Source organism: Papaver somniferum, unplaced genomic scaffold (genome assembly GCF_003573695.1).
Source record: "Papaver somniferum cultivar HN1 unplaced genomic scaffold, ASM357369v1 unplaced-scaffold_30, whole genome shotgun sequence".
NCBI classification, from domain to species: Eukaryota; Viridiplantae; Streptophyta; class Magnoliopsida; order Ranunculales; family Papaveraceae; genus Papaver; species Papaver somniferum.
This window is the reverse complement of record NW_020641040.1, coordinates 710,523-717,009: the sequence shown is the minus strand read 5'-3', so window position 1 is coordinate 717,009 and position 6,487 is coordinate 710,523. Positions and strand designations below refer to the sequence as shown.

Here is a 6,487-nt window from a genome sequence, read left to right as displayed (position 1 = left end):
CTTTTGGTTGATGTTGTTATTGTTGGCGCAATGCGGAAATGTGATGGGTTTATGGAAATGAATTTAGGAAGAGAGGTTGGTTAATTGAAAGGTGAGGCTTATATTAATATGAAAATGAAAATATTACAAGAGGCTTGTGTAACAACTTTGGCTTACACTAGTTGCTTACAAAGAGGCACTTTGGCTCTTACTCTAAACTCTAGCTCTCACTCTAACTCTTGTTTACTCACTTGAGTTTTTGATTGTTGTTGGATGATCCCAAATGAATCCATCCTATGCCTGTTTATAGGCTTCATGACCAACTACTTACTTCTCTAGATAGTTCTATCTAGACTCTTCTTTACACTCTCAACTTAGATATTACAAGAAAATTCTAGAGAAAAGAATTCTCTAGATAATACTTGATGTAAAGAAGGCCTAGAAGATTCTAGTATTGGGCTTTACTTAGTGTAGATGATTATTTGGGCTTTACTTATTGGGTTTTCACAAATTATGTTTTTAACAGTTAGCTGCAAATTCTAAGAAGGCCGACTTCCCTGCTATTGCGAATTTTTACTATTAGCTGCAAATTCTTGACTAAGTCAACGGAAATTGACCATCGAAGTCCTGATAAAAATTTAGCAACAGATATCAGCTGTTGCGAAATTTACATTGCTATTGCGAAATTAGTTGACTAAGTCTAAGAAGACCGACTTCCCTTCTGTGGTACAGATTTAGCAAAAGATTCTTGCACCAGCGAAAAAAAATAAAGCAGGTCTTTACCTGGTCAAAAAATCCCCACCCCAGTTCTAATTATCCTGCAACTACTCATAACCCCCATAACCCTGTGATTCAATCCAACAAGGAAACAATCAATCATATTCTGCACCACATAGATTGACATTGATATGTTCAATTATACATAAGAATAATATTTAAGAAAATTACAAAAGAAGAGAAAGAAACAATTATATGTTCATCTACACACGGTATACATATGAGTTACTCCTAATTTAAGTAAGACTCTTAACTTTGTTTAGTTTCAAACTCTAAAAATATGTTCATCCACACATGGTGAGTGTCGAAGATACAAATTTCTGAATTATGCGACAACCTAAATTTCAATAAGAAATTCCTATTTGTAACCTAAAACAAGCACCTGATATCAATGCTTTTAACATGTTCAACTCCTCTGCGTGACACGACAATCCTTGCAACACAAGTACAAACCATGGAAAACGCATAAATACATAAAGTAATGCTAAATCATCAAGTTATATCAACCATTCTTATCATGTCCATAGCATCAAGCCTTCATTGAACACTCGGTATATACCAGAGCACAGTATAAAAAGCACTGCCGTGGATTTATTTTTTTCAATCTTTCTTGTTGTTTTTCTTTTTTATGTCATGATATAGGGATGACTAGCCTGAAACTGAGAAAGAGAGATTTAATTGGGCACTCACCTCATAGTTAACCCGAGTATGTGTAAACTGTATTAGGCACCGATAAAAGTGAGTCAAACCGCTAACCTTCACATATCGAAGCTCCAAAGTTACTTCATCTTCATCATATGGCACCCCATCCAGCTTATCCGTTCCTGAAACAAATGTTTATACATTGTTTTATATTGTAATTCAGAATTAACCATACTTAAAAGGTGTGTGATGGAAATTACCTGACTGGAATTTTGAGTCCATTAGAGATGGAAGATACATACAGTGAATTCTCTCCAACAAAACAAAATTAGTTTTGTTTCTTTAGTTCTTCTGTCAAAAATTTTACCACATTATGCACCACTGACGAACTGCAGCAACTATCACCACCTACACGGAAATCTTCAACACGGCCTTGCATCTACTCATGAAGCGGTAACATTTTCATAAATCTCCGCAATACAACTATTTCCCATATGCAATAGCTTCAACTCTTTCCTGAATACTACTACTGCCTCAATTTGGTAATGACAACAAGGTCTTATAATCTTCAACTGAGAAACTGCACCATCACTGCATAACTTGCACATTGCAGCACTTCAACCACTTCAGTTCCTTATTACAAGAAGCTACACCAATTCTCTGTTTAGCTCAATTACAGCTTTCCTATATCTCTTGTTAATTCATCTCACCACCTTCCCTTTATCTCATTTCCATAAAATCCATAGCACCAATAGCAGAAGATTCAACTCCACGAAAACAGCACCATCAACAGCTCCCATTCTGATTCTGTTACCAAAACCTATTACTGCATAAACACATTGATAATCACCATCTCCTTTACTGCCAACACCAATTCTATATCCATCCCTGTAGATCCAATTTCTCCATTACAGATTCACATCACAAAACACCTTATGAAAAAATTTCTCTCGGCAGCAACACAAACTCAAAAGTATCAGGAACTTCACGCCATCTTCCATTTCCTTCTCAATTCTCTTAGACCCATGTGCAACCAAAGTAAAACCCATATCATGATCATCACTGATTCGGTGATTCCTCAACATTCACAGCTGCGGCTTCAAAACAAACTATTCTTCTTCACAAGAGAAACCACCATCTTCTTTTTTGTTGCTTTCATAAATTCTTGCAAACAGATGCAACTATTTCTCCTTATTCCATGTCCTGGTTCAAACAAAAATTCAAAACCTCAGATAAAAGCAACCATCTTCCAACTCAAAATCAAAAGAAATTCATTTCTCAATTACCAGCAACATAAACCCAATTTCTTGTTCAATTTCAGGATCCACTAAACCCTAATTTCTTCATGGAAGAACCACATCATCTCCTCTACATCACCATGGCAGAACCGATATCTTCTTCCTTGAAATTCGACTTCAGATCCCCACTACAACTATCACTTCAATCACCTAATGGAAACAGCACCACAAGCTTTGATCTCCACCATCTCCCAATTCCATCAGATTCATCCTTCAGCAGCAGTAAAGAATGGAGAAGGAGAAAGGGGGAAGAACTTTATAAATACATATCTTAAAGTCTTCTATACAACTGCAACATCAAAAACAAATTAAAAAATATATTAAAACCCTAACATCAAAATCAAAAGGAACCCAATTCTCACAGAATCTAAACTGACCTAAAATCAAATCCAAAGCAGAAAACTAGATAAAGAAGAGGACCATACCTGATTAGCAATAGCAGCTGCAGTAACTCCTTATGAAATCTCAGATTGAATCTTCCTCCTGCAGAAATAACATAAAAAAACCCTTGTGAAAACCAAACCTTAACTACCAACAAACATAATAAAATCAAACCCAAAATAGAAAACTATGAAAAGAAGACGTACAAATAAATAACATAAAAAACAAAAACCCAGATTGGTGCTTCAAACTGCAGAAAAAGCATAAAAACGAAAACCTAATTCATAAATCTACAAAAATACACAAACAAATAGCATCATTAATCGATTTAAAGAAAGAAATACCAAATACACAAACCTAACTTGCTCTGGTTTCAATGGCGGGAGAATTTCTTCTTCAGATCTAGTACTTTCTTCTTCAGAGAATGAAAGAGTAGAGTGAAATGAAACTGAGAGATATTCTCCAAGGGATAAATCTGTGTATGCACACGCAAATTTGGCATGCCTGATGAATTGAGAAAGTGTTGGCAGCTGTTTTCTTCCACACACGTAACTGGCATGCGTGAAATAAAAGCAGTTGCGAATAGCAACTCAGCAGCAACAGTTGCGAAATTCGCCACAACGAGGGGGCTGTTGCGACTATTTAGCAACAGCATTTCACAACTGAAAATTCGCAACAGCTGCATTTCCGTTGCGAATTTGAGTTGCTAAAACCCATATTTGGCGTAGTGTGAACTTTTACTTACTCAGAAGAAGTACAATCTGGAACTGTCGAGCAAATTTGATATGTTACAGTTAGACCTTGTAAAAGTCCTATTGCACATGGCCCTAGGATTTCTGCACATCAAGGTAATGTTCTCTCAGATATTACTGCTTATAGGAGTTTGGTTGGCGGCTTGCAATATCTTACTAGGACTAGACCATATATCTCTTTCTCAGTCAATTATGTTGTTCAATTTATGATCAATCTACTGAAGATCATTTTCTACTTGGAAAAAGAATACTATGGTATCTAAAAGGAACTCTAGGCTCTGGTATTAATATTTCTTCAGGGGATTGCAGTTCACTATCATCGTATCGTGATTCATATTGGGACGATTGCCCTGATACCAGGAAGTCTACTTCAGGATTTTGTGTTTTTCTTGGTCAGTCACTTATCTCTTTGTCTTCAAAGAAGCATCCTACTATTTCCAGATCTTTAGCTGAGGCTGAATACAAATCCTTAATAGTTACTTCAGCAGATCCGGTTTGGGTATCTTTTCTTCTTACAAAATTGGGTATATCACTTACGAAACCATTTACTCTTTATTGTGACAACACGTATGCTGCTAGCTTAGCCAGTAACCCAATTTTTCATGCTCGAAAAAAATATATTGAGATAGACTATTGTTTGAGGGTGAAAACGGTTTCTGTTAATTTTGGTAATTTTGAGTGTGTGGGTGAGAAACGAGTCTAAATCCTAAACAATGTACTGCAAGGGAGTACTTTGATTCGAGAGATCAATCTGTACAAATCCGGCCTAAACCAAGAAATGGTCGTTCCAGACTTGCTTCGGTCACAAAGTGAAGGAGAAGGGTTGGTCTAGGGAGGGAAGCGAAGAGAGTGTTGAGACCAGAATAGTTGATTCGGGAAGAGTAGTTGTTTTGTGACTTGTATCAGAAAGTGGAAAGCTAACAGATGGGAAAGCTAACAAGTGATTTCTGAGTGTTGTATTATCCTGATCAAACTATTTCTTTAGTGGAAATAGGTGAGACCCATTTATACAAGTTGCAATGAAACGTACCCTAGTCTCGTAAGAAGTGGAAACGGTTGAGTAAATGCAAGAAAGCGGTAATGGGTAATGCCTGGAATTGATGTTTCCATAATGAAGGAAACATTTCACCATTACTTCTTGTATTTACTAACCGCCTCACTCTTATGACACTTTCTTGTAACGGGCGTAATGTACGCCGCCCGCTGTAAACTACCAGACCAATACCCTGATGAGCATCCCCCAGTTTGTGACATGTCTCGATGTTTTGTGCAGCATGTTGCTATTGTTTGGCAAGTTAAGCTTGGGAGGCTTGCTGACTCGGTCGTGACCTTCGAAGGTCGAGATTTTGCATCTTGATAGGAAGGTTAGCTCGGTGGCTTGCGCATGCTCTTGGCGTGTCTAATTAGGTTTTGGTGTCGCGACCAAAGAATTGGCATAGAAAAGTGTGTGTCGTGGCCAAAAAGTTGGCAGTGTATCCAAGAGATTGCCACAAGTCGTTTGGTAGCAAGCTTGTACGGCTGGGATTTGCATCTAAGAAGGAAGGGTGGCCGCTGATTGTTGCAACCCTCCGTTTGGAGGCCAGCGGCATGGAGGCATGGCCAGCACGACTCGTGCATGCTCTTGGCGCGGCCCAAATTAGGGTTTGGCACAAACCTTGGAACTTTGGCATCGCAGCCAAGAGGTTACCACAAATCATTTGGTTTGGTGGCAAGCTTGTACGGCTGAGATTTGCGTCTCAGGAGGAAGAATAACCGTTGATTGTTGCAACCTTCCGTTTGGCAGCCATCGGCATGGAGGCATGGCCGGCGTATCTTTGGCGTGGCCAAATTAGGGCTTTGGCACCATGGCTAAGAGTTGGCACCGTAGACAAGAGATTGCCACAAGTCGTTTGGTGGCAAGTTTGTACGGCTGAGATCCGCATCTCAGATGGAAGGGTAGTCGTTTATTATTGCAACCCTTCGTTTGGTATCCAGAGGCATGTGGTAGGGACGGCATGGCCTTGGCATATTTTAGGCACGACCAAAATTAGGGTCTTGGAAAAACCGTGATGTTTGGACTCGGGACGGAAGTTTCCATGCGTTAGGTGGCGAACTTGGACGGCTGAGATCTGCATCTTAGATGGAAAGATAGCCGTTGATGGTTGCAACCCTTCGTTTTGGCAGCCAGTGGCAAGAAGGAATGGTCGACACAACTTTGGCACGATTTAGGCGTGGCTAAACCTAGGTGTTGGCGTAGTTTAGGCCCGACCAAAAACTAAGGTTTTGGCATAGTTTGGGCGCAGCCAAAATTAAGGCTTGCCGTTGGGCCAAAGGTAGACGTGCATTAGCTGGCGACCTTGAACGGCTAAGATCTGCATCTCAGATGGAAGGGTGGCCGTTGATTGTCGCAACCCTTCGTTTGGCAGCCAGCGGCATGTGGTAGGGCCGACATGGCTTTGGCACAATGGTGCGTCTGGCATGGTTAGCATGCCTTGGGGAGGAGATGTGGCTGGCACGACATTCCATTGGCACATGTGGCATGGGTGGCATGCCTTGGCGCATAGGTGTGGTTGGCGCGGCATGTCATTGGCACATGTGGTGCGGCTGGCATGGTTGGCACGCCTTGGCGCAGCGATGTGGCTGGCACATCATGTCATTGGCACATGTGGCATGGTTGGC

The 6,487-nt window shown here is 40.2% G+C and overlaps 1 long non-coding RNA gene across 1 annotated transcript; it reads right to left on the bottom strand.

Moving 5' to 3' along the window:
* Positions 1 to 890: 890 nt before the first annotated feature.
* On the bottom strand, positions 891 to 3,540 carry LOC113341644. The gene is made up of 5 exons (XR_003356066.1): positions 3,435 to 3,540; positions 3,122 to 3,179; positions 2,685 to 2,985; positions 1,659 to 2,601; positions 891 to 1,580 (listed from the first exon to the last, which is right to left on the bottom strand). It is a non-coding gene; the product is annotated as an uncharacterized LOC113341644 (long non-coding RNA).
* Positions 3,541 to 6,487: the final 2,947 nt, after the last annotated feature.